This window comes from Hesperophylax consimilis, chromosome 18, assembly GCF_061612785.1.
Source record: "Hesperophylax consimilis isolate HC1 chromosome 18, BYU_Hcon_1.0, whole genome shotgun sequence".
Classification (NCBI taxonomy): domain Eukaryota; kingdom Metazoa; phylum Arthropoda; class Insecta; order Trichoptera; family Limnephilidae; genus Hesperophylax; species Hesperophylax consimilis.
The window spans coordinates 30,171,012-30,188,126 of NC_142853.1; the positions used below are offsets into that span (position 1 = coordinate 30,171,012).

Consider the following 17,115-nt stretch of genomic DNA (forward strand, 5'->3'; position numbering starts at 1 on the left):
ATTTTTTTATATAAACAATAATATTATTATTGGGTTTATAAAAACAGTTTATTTTTAAACAAGTTCTGCTGTGTAATTATTATTACGCGTGACAGCTGTTTCGCCATCTAAAGGCATTATCAAACTGTGGGTAGCCCACTTACAGACGATACATTTATATTATTTCTAGGTAGGTTTTTTAATTTCAATTACTGATTTCTTAATTGATTTCTGTGTAAAAATGTTAGAAATTATTGATGGTTATTACCCTAGTAAAGTTTCCCCAATTAGTGTACTGTTTAAATTTGACTGAATGTCTTAATGTTAGTTATTCCCAAACGATGACTCATAGGGTTATTTTAATAGTATAATTAAGTACTTCAATGTGCACTCGTATTTGCACTAGGTTTGAAGATATCTAGTAGGGGTGAACGAATTATATTGGTTTGTTCATTAATTAGAATAGCTTTCGGATTATTAGAATTTTTGTTAATTTCTAACTGCTCTAAAAGATTAAGTTTACGGCCTTTATTTTGTACGTGTAACGGAGTTGGTTTATTATTATCATTAAGTGAGTGATTTTCATCTAGGAGATGTTTGGCAAATTGAGATTGTATTTTATTATTATTTTTAAAAGATCTTATATGTTCTTTGAACCTAGTGTTAAAGGACCGGCCCGTTTGTCCAACATAAACAGCGTTGCATTCTGCCTACCACTCAATGGTGCATAGGCTTACTAACATCCCACTCGACAAGAAAGCATACGAGAAGGAAAAAAATACAATCCTAACTATTGCTAAAAATAATGGCTTCAAGGGTAGAGACATCGAAAAAATAATTAATAATAATAAACACAAAAATAACCTCAAATTAATTTACCCAACGACTAATAATAAGACGAATAATAAATTCGGGTGTTTAGAATTCATCGGACAGACATCTAATAAAATTGCCAAAGTCCTCAAAAAATGTGGCTTAGATATTGCCTTCCGCACAAAAAACAACTTAGGATCATCTCTTAAAAACTCAAAAAGTAAGGTACTCAAATTACAAAATAGTGGCATTTATAAACTCCAGTGTGACGAATGCAACGCTGTTTATGTTGGACAAACGGGCCGGTCCTTTAACACTAGGTTCAAAGAACATATAAGATCTTTTAAAAATAATAATAAAATACAATCTCAATTTGCCAAACATCTCCTAGATGAAAATCACTCACTTAATGATAATAATAAACCAACTCCGTTACACGTACAAAATAAAGGTCGTAAACTTAATCTTTTAGAGCAGTTAGAAATTAACAAAAATTCTAATAATCCGAAAGCTATTCTAATTAATGAACAAACCAATATAATTCGTTCACCCCTACTAGATATCTTCAAACCTAGTGCAAATACGAGTGCACATTGAAGTACTTAATTATACTATTAAAATAACCCTATGAGTCATCGTTTGGGAATAACTAACATTAAGACATTCAGTCAAATTTAAACAGTACACTAATTGGGGAAACTTTACTAGGGTAATAACCATCAATAATTTCTAACATTTTTACACAGAAATCAATTAAGAAATCAGTAATTGAAATTAAAAAACCTACCTAGAAATAATATAAATGTATCGTCTGTAAGTGGGCTACCCACAGTTTGATAATGCCTTTAGAGGGCGAAACAGCTGTCACGCGTAATAATAATTACACAGCAGAACTTGTTTAAAAATAAACTGTTTTTATAAACCCAATAATAATATTATTGTATATAACAAAAAAAAAAAAAAAAAAAAAATCTTAAAAAATAACATTTATTTTCTTTGGATCTTAATAACTTAAGGAGTTAACAATAAACTAGTTATAAATCGGTAGAAATTGGGTATGCGGGGCTTAAGAGGAATCAGTCGAGCTAGAAAACTGGAAATTAATATAATCTATTTACGTTTGTAATAATACAATACATATACAGGGTGTGAAAGAGTTCGAACATGTGCAAAAAGGAAGTAATGAAAACAAAAATATGTACAGCAGATAAATGTGTATAACAATCTAGGAAGCTTTTACTGACAAACTAGCTGACAACTTGCTGGTAACTATTATGACAACCTGGTGTTGCGGGGGGTTATCCTTATGATATAGACATATACCATCGTGTACTTTCTGTAGGCCTTTTTAAGACATACAAATCCGTTGTACATTATGTTGATGTATCTCACAAGGTTTAGCCAGCGTTAACAATGTAAGCGCCTGAAAATATTTCTTTTCGACTTGATTACAAAACATCGACTTTTTTCCACTTTCTATAAATAAAATATACATGTATTATATATGTAAACCTTCCGGTAGAAATTTTCTAAATGATAGTGAAAATCCAATCAACATCCGTTGCGTATTTTAGAAGAACTAAGCGCACAAACTTTTTATACTATTTAGAGATGAGGGTTTTATCATCATTGTAATTATTTATTTTATTAAATACATTCAATAATTCATTATTTAAAAAAAAGTTTATTTTTAAACAAATTCTGGTGTGTAATTACTATTACTCGTGGCAGCTGTTACGCCCTCTAAAAGCATTATCAAACTGTGGCTCAAAATTAAAATGGAGTTTTACAAATTAAACTTGATAACAAATAATAAAAAATCATTATTTATTTACGGAAAATATTTCATGAAAAGACGAGTTTCGCTTCGAATTCCGTGAGATTTGTATTCATAGTCGTTGGAAATTTCAAGCAATAATTTTGGGTCTGAAAGGAAGACCTCCGAAATCAGATATTTGAACTGAGCTTTAGTTCCGTCAACCTTCCGATAGCAGATGATTTTGCTGATCTAAGGCCCAGTTGTTCAGCAGAAATTCAAATGTAACATTATCAACGAATGACCATCCAGCGTCATTTTGTTTTTTGGCATTTCTAGGCATTGACCTAAAAGAGCAGTAGTGCGATTTTGTATGAACGGCATTGAAGCCAAATCTAGGGTGAGAGGAAATTGCCTGACAGCCATGTTTATGACAAACTTTTGAAATGATTTGTATGCAAGGTGGTGCATAAAGAATTATATGTTTTCATTGTGTTTTTAATGCCGTTATAATGGCTTATGATTTTTGGTGGTATTTGCTGAGACAAGTAATGGGATTTTTCATAAAAAACATATTTCATACACAACAAGACCCTCCACACAGCATCCCCAAAGATGATATAGGCTCTGAGGGAAATTATTTGCTAGTTTAACGGGATAGTTTAAATTCGTGACACGTGAATTTTTGCGAAACAGTGGAACCTAAAAGTTGACTGACAGGATCTGTTATTTTTTTTTCAGGAATTGCACAGTATCTATATTTTGTAATATTACAAACTGCCAACTTCAGGGTTTTTGCGTCATAAGTTTCCCTTTCTTCCCTCGCGTCCATTATGTTCATTATGATCAAGGTGAAATAACTTGATTCTCCAAGTTTGCATAAAATAACACTAAAACGGGGTTACATGAGTTCAGTTAATGTTGGTACACGTAGTTGACTCATGAAGTTGCAATTCGGAGATCACTGATTTTTAACGACGTTTCCTAAGAAAGCCGTTTACTATCCCACGTGTTTTTAAATATTTACACTTACGCAATAATCTTTTCGCCAAAAAAAAATGTCACATGTAAAATTTTTATTTTCGCTGAAGGAAATCAAGAGAATTTAATGAAATAAGGACAAACGCCTTTTTAAAGAAGATTTATTGTTTATTTTATATTTCACTAGCTGACGTGTACCCGGGTTGCTGGGGGTTATCCTCAGGCGGTAGACATAATACCGACGTGGACTTTTCTCTAGGCCTTTTAAAGATTTACAATTCCGTAGTACATTATTTTGATGTATCTCATAAGGTTTAGCCAGCGTTAGCAATTTAATCGCCCGAAAATATATATTTTCGACTTGATTACAAAACATCGACTTTTCTCTACTTTCTGTAAATATAATATGTATGTGTTATATATATAAACCTTTCGGGAGAAATTCTCTAAATGATAGTGAAAATCCTATCATCATCTGAGCGCACAAACAGACAGACACGAACAGCGACTTTATTATATACTATTTAGAGATTATATTAATTGAGTAGGTTGGGTAAGATTTTTTTTTTAATAATTACTATTAACTCGAAAAGTTGCCTATAAAATCATGAAAAATCGAATTATCTTTGGCACACACACACATCATGATTTATTTACATACATTAATCGTCTCAAACATAGTCTTCTGTTATTCTGACTACTGGCATGATCTGAATTTCGTATTTGATTCGCTTGGTAGTGTTATTCTTCCTAGTTCGTCCTAGACTAATTCTAATATAAACTGTCGCGTCATATTCTCGACTTGGCGCTCTTTCGTTCTTCCGCTCCACCTGTTAAAACCATCTATAAGTCCATCTCAGCGTTATGATGCGGGTTGAAGTTGGGGCTGTAGGAAGGGTTTCATTAATGCATGTCTTGAAGAAGCCTGGATTATATGAAGGAGGAAAAACAGATGCCGGTAGCTAGTTCCACATACAAGTAGTCTTACACAAAAACGATTCGAAAAATCGGCCCGTTCTCGTGAGCCACCATCAACTATGCACGGGTGTTCCGCTCGTGTACGAGTTTCACGCACGTGCACCGGGAATCAATGCTGCTAGCTCCTTAGAGCAAGCTCCATTAAAATACCTGTAAAACAGACTAAACGCACCCACATAGCGTCTGTTCATTAGAGATGGCAATCGAACTGTTAACAATGAATTGATAATCAGACTGCCCACCTCTGCACATAGTCAAATATTGCGGGGCTCCAGCCCAGAGGTGGCTCCCGAATTCAATTGTTGGGCGTACTTGAGATTTGTATAGTGTTAACAGCTGCACTATTGAAGAATGTGCTAGCCCTATAATACAGGACGCCTATTTTCTTGGAAGCCAAACGAGATATAAAATCATATTTTTTATTGCTTTTACTGCATTCACCAACCATCATACACGTATCTGCAAAAATTGAAATAATACCATTATCTTGTTCAACAAGATAAAACTGGTAGAAAATATACGATCGCTTTGTGTCTGTTACCAATGACTAATCTACATTCTACGTTTGCATGAGCTATGAAATAAATAAAAACATAATGATAGTCGTATCGGTTAGAGTTTTAAACCAGTTTTCCAAACCAGAAATAATCATTGGTATTGCTTGTCGTAGGGAGGTAGCTGTCCTGCCCATAGTAGAAAGATAATGATTACATAACTAGGTGTAAAGGTAAGCTTGAATATAGAAATATATATTTTTTATACCGTGGCTCTTGTTATAATGCTAATTCACTAAAATTGTGTATATTGAATTATGTTTGCAGTTAATTTGAAGATTGAATTATGTTAATTTGTATGTTGAGTTTGTAGTTATTTAATTAGCCTTTTTAAGCATTATTATCTTTTTGTACGTACTCTTATAACTTTTGTATGTACTCTTATAACTTTTGTAAGTACTCTTGTAACTTTTGTATGTACTCTTATAACTTTTGTATGTACTCTTATAAATTTTGTATAAAATCCTATACTTCTGTATGAAATAGAGCTCCTGGAACTCACTCCATGGAGAAGTAGAATAGTTAGGAAAAAAATTATATTCATTTAGATACTGTTATAATTTGAAATCATGTCTTATTATTTTTTTTATTTATTTATTTATTTAATATTTGTATGTTTTTTACAATAAATATACAATTATACATATTATACAGTGTTATCAAGGTAAATAATAACAGCTTTTCCTCACCATAAAGAGACGAGGCTCTTGTGTTTGGTGAGTGAATCCTAGCTCAATTATATGGAATCATGTAAGTAAGTAAATAATATATTTGCAAAACCAAAGGGATAAGTAAGAAATAGGCAAGATTTATCAATAATACAGTTTCAAGATTTGAAGGAAATAATAATAAGAGTAAGATATGGACTTTTATAGTAGTTTTATGTTATAAATAAAACAGTAAAAAATAATATTAATTTATATGTAGAGATAGTGTTTTGTTTAAAACAATCAATTCGGCCTATTACAAAAGATTTCAATCAAACATTGCCAATTTTTTTACAATATCCCACACAGGAGGCCCTGAAAAAAATAATTACCTTCAGGGCCTCTGTCATCTCTGGGGATGCTGTGTGGAGGGTCTTTTAAATGTGTGGAAGGAGAGGAATTAACAGGAATGAAAAATTTATGAGGGGTGGGTAAGAATCTAGGGATCGGTGTCTAGAAGTGACGTATAAATATACAGCTCCCTGGGGTCGGGGTACGGTGTGATGGGTCGAGAATTGAGTTGGTATATTAGGTAGAAGTAATTGATAAGTCGCACAAGACTCTAGTGAGGAGGACTAAGAAATATCATTACTATACATAAATACATTTTTTGAATGTACAATGTTTTATATAGCCGCTAAAATTATTTAAAAAATAAATCTTTTATTTTTGGAATAATTTAATGAGTAAAACCTCAAAATTTAATATTTAATCACTGAAGAAAAATATTATTGACTCTCAAATGACAAATTAATGTGAAACAGAAAAATCAGAAAAAGATTCAAAAAGCAAGGCTGAGGTCCCTTGCTTCAATTTTTTTCCGATTTTTCTGTTTCACATTTTTCGTTCGAGAGTCGTTAATTTGTCTTCAATGATAAAAAAAACACCAAGAGTCAAGGATCTTATCGCTCTGCCAAGGAAGTCTTTATATTATGTCTATAGTACCTACTATAATTATTATAATAATTTAGTAAAATGAGGCATAAAACGAATAGAATAAAATTAAAATTAATTTTCAAGCATATTAATGAATCGATTAACCTCATTTATCTATGGTACCTCCATTCACTTATCTGGCTTATCTCGTTTCGATGTAAATATAGATAAATTTCGTGTTCATTTATTATTTTATCTCAGGTGATAAAAAAGTGATGTTTTATTAGAAACAATGACCGTAAATACGTTGCATGATTATAAGTAATTACAATTTGGCAGGTTTGTGTACCAACGCCCCGGGTACCATTTATTTGATAACCAACACCTATGCCATAGGTCACCCCAAGTGGGACGCTACGTTTGGTGACTTAGCAGGGGTATCCAGGTTCATCAAGGGAGGTGTGTACAGAATGCGACTGCTCAACAGCTACCTAATATATACCTAATCGGGTACATTTTCTAACAAACGAAATTAATTGAAAATGGCGTAATAACTCAAAATAAACACTACCTCTCTATCACATAATATATATTTACAATATAAGAAAGTACAAAAATCAACACAACGAATATTTTATGAAATAACAATAAAATCTAAAAACAATATAAAAAGTAATAACAACCTTATCTAAAAAAGGTACTTTACTCATAAAAGTTATAATTTTTGCAGAAACTTAGCAATATGTCAAATTATGATGTTGATATCTTTTAAATTAAATTACAGATGGTGGCACTAAAGAAAGTAAATGTTTATTTGCCTTTTAGAATAAAAATATATAAAATTGTTTTTACCTGCTATTAGCTTCCATTAATAACATAATTTTCTTCGGTGTTATTAATCAGATTTTTAAAAGATGTCAAAAAAACGTAGTCAATACTGTTATTATGACTAAAAATTTAACGACCAAAAATATCACCTGAGCACAAACGTAAAACACTTTTATCGTAAAAACCAAACAAAAACTCAATGCCACAAGAAACAAAACAAAAATAAAATCAACGTAATCACGACAGTTGATTCAACAGCACTTAAAAACACAAATGAACCACCTTTCTACTGATATCAGTTCAGTAGAATAGAATTTAACAGTTTTTTAAAAGAAGGAAGAAAAAAAACAAAACTGACAGATTTGAAATTAGAATTTCGAGGTTTTCCGTTCGCGCGGCAAAGCGACGTCCCCCTACAAACGTTTTCTCACGACTGATTTAAAATTTCCAACTGTTCGCGGATGGCCCGTCGGTGTATTCACTGCGCACACGACCGTGCTCGAGCGAGATGGCCGTATGAATTGGCTCGAGTTAGAGCGGGACGGGCACAGAAACGCATGTGAAAATTCGTGCACACTGCGCTTATAAGATTCTTATGCGACGCGGCGCGGTATTTCGAAAGCCGGCTTTGTATTTTTGGCAGCGGAAAAGTGGGGTTATGTTTACAGGTTACGTTATGTACTCAATTATTATGATTAAAATTGTTTGTTAACTTATAATAATACCATTATTTACAACAAGTTGAATTAAAATAAAATATTTTCACATTGGACGCTTTCAACTCTATTCCACGATTTTAAAAATTGTGAATATATTTATGATTTATTTTTCGAATGACGGGAAAGCGTTCATATTATGTGTTTTACTTATTCCATTGGTAGGATCGCAAGATTCCACTCCACGCTTTTATACATACCATTTTAATTAAATTCAATTCTTCGTTTCAACTTAATCACTACAAGAAAATTATGCACTCTTATTTGGGAGCCACGGAAACCATTTATTGGATAACAAACACCACTGTCACAGGTCTCTTCAAGTGTTCGCTACGTTTGGTGAGTTAGCAGGGGTGCCCGGGCTCGTGGGGTGAGGTTTGTCTAGGTCTTGGCTGTGGATGCGCTTGCCCACCTACTGCGTGGCGGGTCGGATCGGGAGAAATTGGTTGAGGAAGACCTTTGACCGCCCCAGACAGTTTCATCACCTTGAACCGCAGTGGGAGGGATGGATTCATGCGTCCGTCACTCCTGTGTGGAGCTAATGCAAAAAAAGGTTGTTGAGTTCTTAGTTTAGGTTATTTAAATAATGTATTCGTATTCCTTACCTTAAAAACTTAAGATGTCAAAGGTAAGATCATAAACGAGAATTAAAAAAACATGGGGAGGAAACTAGCAAGTCGCGTGAAATTTTTAAGCTTAGGTGAAAAAAATTATTTAATTAATCTTTTACCGTCTACCCTGGCATAGATAGTTCGTTGTAGTAATAAAGTTGATATTCAGTTTTATTTTTATAATTCGTGCATATAAACGTACAGCGGAATGCTGTAGTTTTATGATACTTTTAAAAAAATTGCTTTAAGGCGATGCGGTACGTAGTAATGCAAAAGCATTTGTTTTTGGTTTGAAAATTTGGTCGCCTAGAAATGTTTCAGATGCTTTAATTAAATACTGCGAGTAGAATACATCTTGGCCTTTGAAACAATCGAGTTGTTTTTAGAAAAGTCTTTTTATAAGCCCAGAAAAAATAATGTATAAGGCCTATGAAAACTGTTTCAAAATCTCCCACTTACAAACCCATTTTCGGTTATGATTTTATTGTATAATGTGGCAAATTAAATTATTTATAAAATGATCGGAAAAAAATTTAAAATTTATGCCTTAACATCCACAAAATAAAATAAAAGGCACCTTTTGGTCATGTTTTTTTCTTGCATAAATCAAAACAGGCGGATGGTGTTAAGCGCGAATTTAAACCTTATCGCCATCTACGTAAGGGTTGTTATTGATAGCGGCTCAATTTAAAATATTACACGACGTAGTGCATCGCCTTAAGAGTAGTTGATTTTGAATTTGAAAATGTAATACCTAAGAAAAATATGTCACCTATTGTTCTTTATAAACAGAATTTGATATTGTAGTTACCTTTTGAGACTAGTAATAAAAAGATTATATATCAGATTGTACAACAATGGTGTTGGCCTGTGAAAAATATATGCTAAATGAAAGTTTTTTTTAATGACTGTAACCTTGAAATTTTAATGGTTTATTCTTGAAGAATATTTTTTTTGAGATACAGATATAATGTACACCATTCATCACGACCATGCCACGATATATAAAAATGAAGGTTTTATCAAGTTAAAAATACCAAAACTCATCAATAAAAAAATGCATTTGCGACACACGTTTGATTTTGAATCGACAAATAATGCGATAACATTAACAAGAAATTGAAAAAAAAACGCATTCATATCTGATAACGCAGATAATAAATATATATATCATGTGATATATTTATACCTTACTAACTAATCAACCATCACGCCATTTCTCAGCAGGAGTAAGCAGAGAGGATGGAAAGAACTTGGTATTGGCATAAACTCCTTGCTTCATTCACATTCATTAATCATTTCCCTCATAACTCTCTCGTGACATGACCCGAGGTAAAGATACAAAAAAATATTATTAATAAAATTTTGAGATAAGAGAAATAAAAGTTAAGGTACATACCCGCTCGTAACATAGTATCAGATTTCATTTTTTAATATTTTCGAATCCATCCTGCCTAAATATAATAAGTATTTTGTTTTTTTTGGACCCAATTATGACAATTCACACAGTTTCAGTTGTGAAGGGATTTACACATGACAATTCACACAGTTTCAGTTGTGAAGGGATTTACACATGACAATTCACACAGTTTCAGTTGTGAAGGGATTTACACATGACAATTCACACAGTTTCAGTTGTGAAGGGATTTACACATGACAATTCACACAGTTTCAGTTGTGAAGGGATTTACACATGACAATTCACACAGTTTCAGTTGTGAAGGGATTTACACATGACAATTCACACAGTTTCAGTTGTGAAGGGATTTACACATGACAATTCACACAGTTTCAGTTGTGAAGGGATTTACACATGACAATTCACACAGTTTCAGTTGTGAAGGGATTTACAAATGACAATTCACACAGTTTCAGTTCTGAAGGCGTTTAAACTTGATAATTCACACAGTTTCTAAAATTAAAAGCGAAGGTACATACCCGCTCGTAACGTGGTATCAGATGTCATTATTTAATAATATTTTTTATATCCGTCCTTCCTAAATATAATAAGTATTGCTTTTTTTGGACTCAATTATGACAGTTCACATAGTTTCAGTTGTGAAGGGATTTACACGTGAAAATTCACACAGTTTCAGTTGTGAAGGAATTTTCACATGAAAATTCACACAGTTTCAGTTTTGGAGGGATTTATAAATGAAAATTCACATAGTTTCAGTTGTGAAGGCGTTTACACATGAAAATTCACACAGTTTCAGTTGTGAAGGGATTTTCACATGAAAATTCACATAGTTTCAGTTTTGGAGGGATTTATTAATGAAAATTCACACATTTTCAGTTTTGGAGGGATTTATAAATGAAAATTCACACAGTTTCAGTTGTGAAGGCGATTACACATGACAATTCACACAGTTTCAGTTGTGAAGGGATTTTCACATGAAAATTCACACAGTTTCAGTTTTGGAGGGATTTATAAATGAAAATTCACATAGTTTCAGTTGTGAAGGCGTTTACACATGAAAATTCACACAGTTTCAGTTGTGAAGGGATTTTCACATGAAAATTCACACAGTTTCAGTTGTGAAGGGATTTTCACATGAAAATTCACACAGTTTCAGTTTTGGAGGGATTTATAAATGAAAATTCACACAGTTTCAGTTGTGAAGGCGTTTACACATGACAATTCACACAGTTTCAGTTGTGAAAGGATTTTCACTTGAAAATTCACACAGTTTCAGTTTTGGAGGGATTTATAAATGAAAATTCACACATTTTCAGTTTTGGAGGGATTTATAAATGAAAATTCACACAGTTTCAGTTGTGAAGGCGTTTACACATGACAATTCAAACTGTTTCAGTTGTGAAGGGATTTTCACATGAAAATTCACACAGTTTCAGTTTTGGAGGGAATTAATAATGAAAATTCAAACAGCTTCAGTGGTGAAGGCGTTTACACCTGACAATTCACACAGTTTCAGTTGTGAAAGAATTTATACATGAAAATTCACAAAGTTTTAGTTGAAGGGTTTAGGAACGAGAATACTTTTTTGAAAATGAATATTAAATGAATATTTAAAAAATAAAAACTAAGTCAGGCAACAGAAAAGTGTAGCATCGTTAGATGATTGTTATTATCTGTGAATACGCAACATAACAAGTAATTATAAGTTAATTGAGCAAAGATACAAAAAAAATTTATAAACCGTAAATTGAATTGAGCGCTGAGCATAGTCAATAGTCACTTTTATTCATAATTTGCATTCATCGACATTGATACGAAGTTAAAAATTGGTTCCACTTTTTTACCTCCAACTGACCTCCAACGCTCGCAACGCTCTAAAATCAATAGTCCAAATAGATGCAAATTAACAAACTTGAACCAATATCTCGAAAACAAAGCAGAAGATCATTGGTAACGGAATGTAGGATAAATGTCATCAAGTGTTAATGGACGGTGAACAATTGGAAAAGGTTAATAACATAAAGTACCTGCTTGGGAATAATTCTAGACTCAAAGATATCTCTTGAAGAAAATGCCAAAAATGGCTAAGAAGGTGTCATTTCGCTCGCATTAAAATTCTATAAAATAAATTGTTGTACCACACATAGACTTCTGTTCTAGTATTATATATCTTAGTGTAGGTAGCTTAAAAACTCGGAATGGAGAAATGGGACAAACATTGAAATGTAATAAAAATAAACCAATATGGAAAATGCTTAAAGATTATGATATACCTAATTAGCGTTACTCGAAGAATTTTCAATAACCCAATTTGGGAGGCGTGTACGGTATAACCAACACATATAGGCCATAGGTCACTCCAAGTGATTCGCTACGTTTGGTGACTTAGCAGAGGTGCCCGGGTTCATGGGTGAGGATTTTCTGGGTCTTGGCGGTGGATGCGCCTGCCCATCTAATACGAGGAGGGCCGGATTTGGGGAGACTGGTTGATGGAGATTTTTTTACATCTCCAGCAGGACTCTCTCGACCCATCGCACTGCACCACAGTGGGAGAGATGTATTCAAACGTCCGTCATTCTTGGACACACTGACCCCAGATATCACCACCCCTCATACCTTTTTTCTTCCCAGATCTTCCTCTCCTTCCTTTTCTTAATCAAACCTTAACACACATCATCTCCAAAGTTTACAAAAGGGAAATTATTTTCCGCCGCGCCTCCTGTGTGGATCTTATGCAGAAAAATTACGTTTTAATTTTTTACTATAATTTTTTTAACAAATTTTGAGATAAAGTACATTACAATAATTACAATAAAACATTAGACTAAAAAGATTGAACAAATCAAAAACACAGAATTTTATTTTTACTGTACTGTAATAAAGACCCCCAAATATACATATAGCTTAGTTCCCACGGAAATTAAAAATGCACAAAAGAACAATGTAAATTATTTATGTAAGTAATAAGTATTAGAAATAAGCATAGTGTAAATTTAAACATTGTAAAAATATTTTTTATTTCTGTTCTCATTATATTTTGTATCCAGCTTTTATAGTATTTATATTTTTCCAGCCGTTTTAATCTTGCTGTGAGTTTTGAATGAGAGTGAGATATTATTAGAGTTTAATACCATAGTTTAGGGAGGTTTTCTTCTCAAACGTTGTATTTGTAATTGTTCACTGGATACGTTTTTGAAATAGTTAAAAAAAATATATGTATTTTTATTTTTTGCTAGAGCAATCCCGATGAGTTACATAATGTTAACCTATTAACAGGTTAACTTACAATACATAGATTGGAGTTAATAGGTACAATTGCCAATTGAGTTGTGTTTCTAATGTACTTGTTAGTTGTTATGCATTTTGTATTAATGAATGTTTCGACTAACATAATACGGACATGTGTCTGGTGTGGTAGTCAAAAAGCATGTAAAAAACTGTATTCAAATAAATTTTATAAAAAAAGAAAAAAAATGGATTTTTGATATACATTAGAGTTGGTTCATTGACAGTATGTTAAGATTCATTACTTAATTGCACATTAATGATTTTGAAAATGAAAAGTAGGTACTTTACCAAATTTGTAGGTGTATTATTTATCCTTAAGTGTCTTTTGATTACACGGTTATATATAATGTTATTTTCTATCTATATATATTATATCGGTATATCTTCGACAAATTGTTTTATTTTAGAAATTCTTGTACAGTAAAAGCTTTCAGCTTATAAAATCTGCGAATAAATTTGATTACCTAACTCCATCATAGCTTTATTATTTTATTGTGGTAACTTGATTTTTATTGGCTTTTATTGCTCGATCTGAAGTTGCCGGGTTGTAAAATAAATTGCCCGGAAAATCGGAATCGTTTGAGAATTGACAAACCCAATTTCCAGTATGGAAAATAATAATATAAATGGGTACTGAAATATCTCTGTGATTTATGTGATATGGGTTATGAGTTGCGTTGAGTGGCTATTGAAGAAACGATTTGGATAGACAAGTACTTTAGGCGACGTTTATAAAGACAAAGTCAGATTGATGAAGATTGCTAATACCTTCCTATTTAGATCTTATTACCTAACATTACTAAAACTATTTCAAACAATTACAAATTCATCGATTTTAAATCGTGAAAGTCACTGTAATATTATTTTATTGAAGAAGATAAAAATAAAACATAGAAAAAAAAAAGGTAACCGTCTCAACTGGGAATCGTACCCAGGATCTCTGTCTTACTGAAACAACGCATCTAACCATTAGTAACTAATCATTTTACGTCATTATTGTCGATATAATATTTTTTTTTGTTGGTGCCCTTTTTTACTCATTTAAAGTACACTCTAGGGTGTTTAAATCGCACTTTATGGAAGCGCGTTTTTTAAAGTTACCATGGCAACATCAACAAATCAACAAAATGTGAAGTCTAAATGTCAACTTTTAACTATAAATCCAACTATTAATCTTATGTGACAGATTGCAAATTAATGTTTGTGTTTTTCATTTCCATGACAACAAGATATTGTGATGTCACATCACGAATTCATTAATAGTTCTTATTTCCAAATTTTTAATAATAATATCAATATTTATGTTTTCAAAGTGTACCAATAAAAAAAATAGCGTAAAGTATTCGTGGATAACTGGTCTTTAAAACACTTGCTTTATTTCGAGCACTCGGCTACGCCGTCGTGCTCGAAAAGTCGCGCGTGTTTTAAAGACCTGTTTATCCACTTATACTTTAATATACTATTATATTCATAATAAATATTATTATGTTCAACAATTTTTATCGATATTTTTGAATGGTTACAATGTTCTAAAGAATATATTTGAAACCTAGATAGTGAATGAAAGTTTAGTGCAAGCGTAATGAGTAAGATAAAGAAACGGACACACACAGATGATTTGGGCATGTAGAGCGAAAGAACGAAGAAAGGAGTGTAAGGAGACTATATGATGCAAATGTGAATGGTAGAATAAGTCGGACGCCCGAAGAAGACTTGGCACAATCAAGTGAATCAGATACTTTAGTCGGGCCATGTCAAGAGTCAGAATAATAGAAGACTATGTATGAGACGATGTATAAATGTGAATGAGGCAAGAAGTGTTATCCAAGACCGAATCCCTGCAGGAAAACAGCGTTTTGGTTAGTAAGTTTAGTTAACAGATAACGTGTTAATTTCAGCAACAGAAGTAAACAATTTATTAAAGTTTGAGCAAAAATTAAAAAAGTTTTCCAATCGGTTTTCCGCAACCATGGCCGACCAAACTGACGCATTGTGAAAACTTTCCAAATGCCGAAAAGCCTGATATTTTTTCTTCATTTATTCACTGTCGACTTAGCCAATAAAATCAAAACTTTTTACATTAGGATTGATTTTATGAGAACTTTAAGATAAGACGGTCGACATTTTGATGTATTAATCAACTGAAAAGCTGGAAGTAAAGAAGGATTTAACAGACAAATACACTATTAGAGCTGGTAGCAGTGATCTCAAGTACTCTGGTGCACGTACACGATTCTCGACGAACACGAGCGGTACCCCCGTTCACAGTTGATGTTAGCATCATGAGAACGGTTCGTTTCTAGAACTAGTTTTCATAAATACGAGGCATATCCAGAAAGTAAGTGTACTGAAGCTCTCACGACCGAATGAATTTTATTTTCGATATATTGGCTACACTTACGTGTAGCCTGACTCTTCCCCTCCGCAACGAGACCTGTTCAAGGTCAGTACGTTGAGAAGTATGTGACAGTATCTGCTACTCTGGTACATGCAGCAAGTAAACTACATATTATTTGTTAGTGAATAAAATGTGAAATAACACAAATTAATCCTTATAAGCAATAATTAGTCGCATACAAATTGAAAATATCTCTCGAGTAAAAATAAATGGAATTTAACCCGCGCCTTCTGATGTCCGGTCAGGTGCTCTGAGACCACTGAGCTACAACACACCAAATAATTCAATATGTACTAGTACTTCAATCAACAATTACTGCTTATTAATTTTTTTACACTTGTAAACAACCAACTTTATTTTGTGGGAAATTCTTTGTTAGTGCTAAATTTCCCACTAGATGGCGTCCTGACATATTATATCTACATTTGTTGATGAAATATTGTGACTTGTCAAATATAATTATTTTTTAATGGTTTTTTTTATACATAGCACAAAGGATAACATATTATTATAAGCACTAAGTCAAGAGACGAATTATTGCTTAAAATAATTTGTTATCCTCTATGCTATGTATAAAAAATCTTGTCTTATAAACATTAGTTTATCTTTAAAAAAATAATTACAAATTAATCCAATAAAATTTACCTGCGCACGCCGTGGTTTTGAACCCGCAACCATCGGCTTGCTAGTCGAGAGCCCTACCCCTCGACTAGAGTCGGAATAAAAGATTAACCAATCAATGGTATGTGAACGTGTCGAGTGATAAGGTAACTTATATCAAGATAGAGATAAAAACATACGACACCGTTTAAACATCGATTTACCAATATCGATACAATATATATTGCTAAATTGTAGATCGTTTAAAGATTAAAAAGCAATATATTATTCAAGATAAATCTGACCTCCAATAGGAAAGAGTACCAGAAGAAAATAAGGTTTTTACAATATTTGAGATTTTCTCGCCTAGGATTGCTAAAGTAGGCATATTGGAGTCGAATTCAGCCTAAAATTATTTTATGCATAGTATGCATCGTCAGTATGTTTAACAAGGGGTCTACAATACACGAGATTTATCATTATGCCAATCGAAATACTTTTGGACGACGAGAGCTTTCATTAAATATTTCTTATAAATTCGGTATTTCGGCCGTGACAATAACACCACCGCCAATAGCGGACAATGAGATAATGACGAAAGTTTACCAAT

At 32.6% G+C, this 17,115-nt stretch overlaps 1 protein-coding gene across 3 annotated transcripts in view; it reads right to left on the reverse strand.

The window, feature by feature from the left end:
* Nucleotides 1-17,115, reverse strand: part of spri (Src homology 2 domain-containing protein sprint) — a 428,719-nt gene that overhangs the window by 358,576 nt on the left and 53,028 nt on the right. For 2 of the 3 annotated variants that reach the window (XM_089642789.1, XM_089642788.1), the window contains exon 1: nucleotides 7,497-7,893. The exons of the other annotated variant lie outside the window; for it this stretch is intronic. The gene's annotated coding sequence lies outside the window, so the exon portion shown is untranslated. Of the gene's footprint in view, nucleotides 1-7,496; nucleotides 7,894-17,115 lie in introns of those variants that run through there. 3 annotated transcript variants of the gene reach the window in all.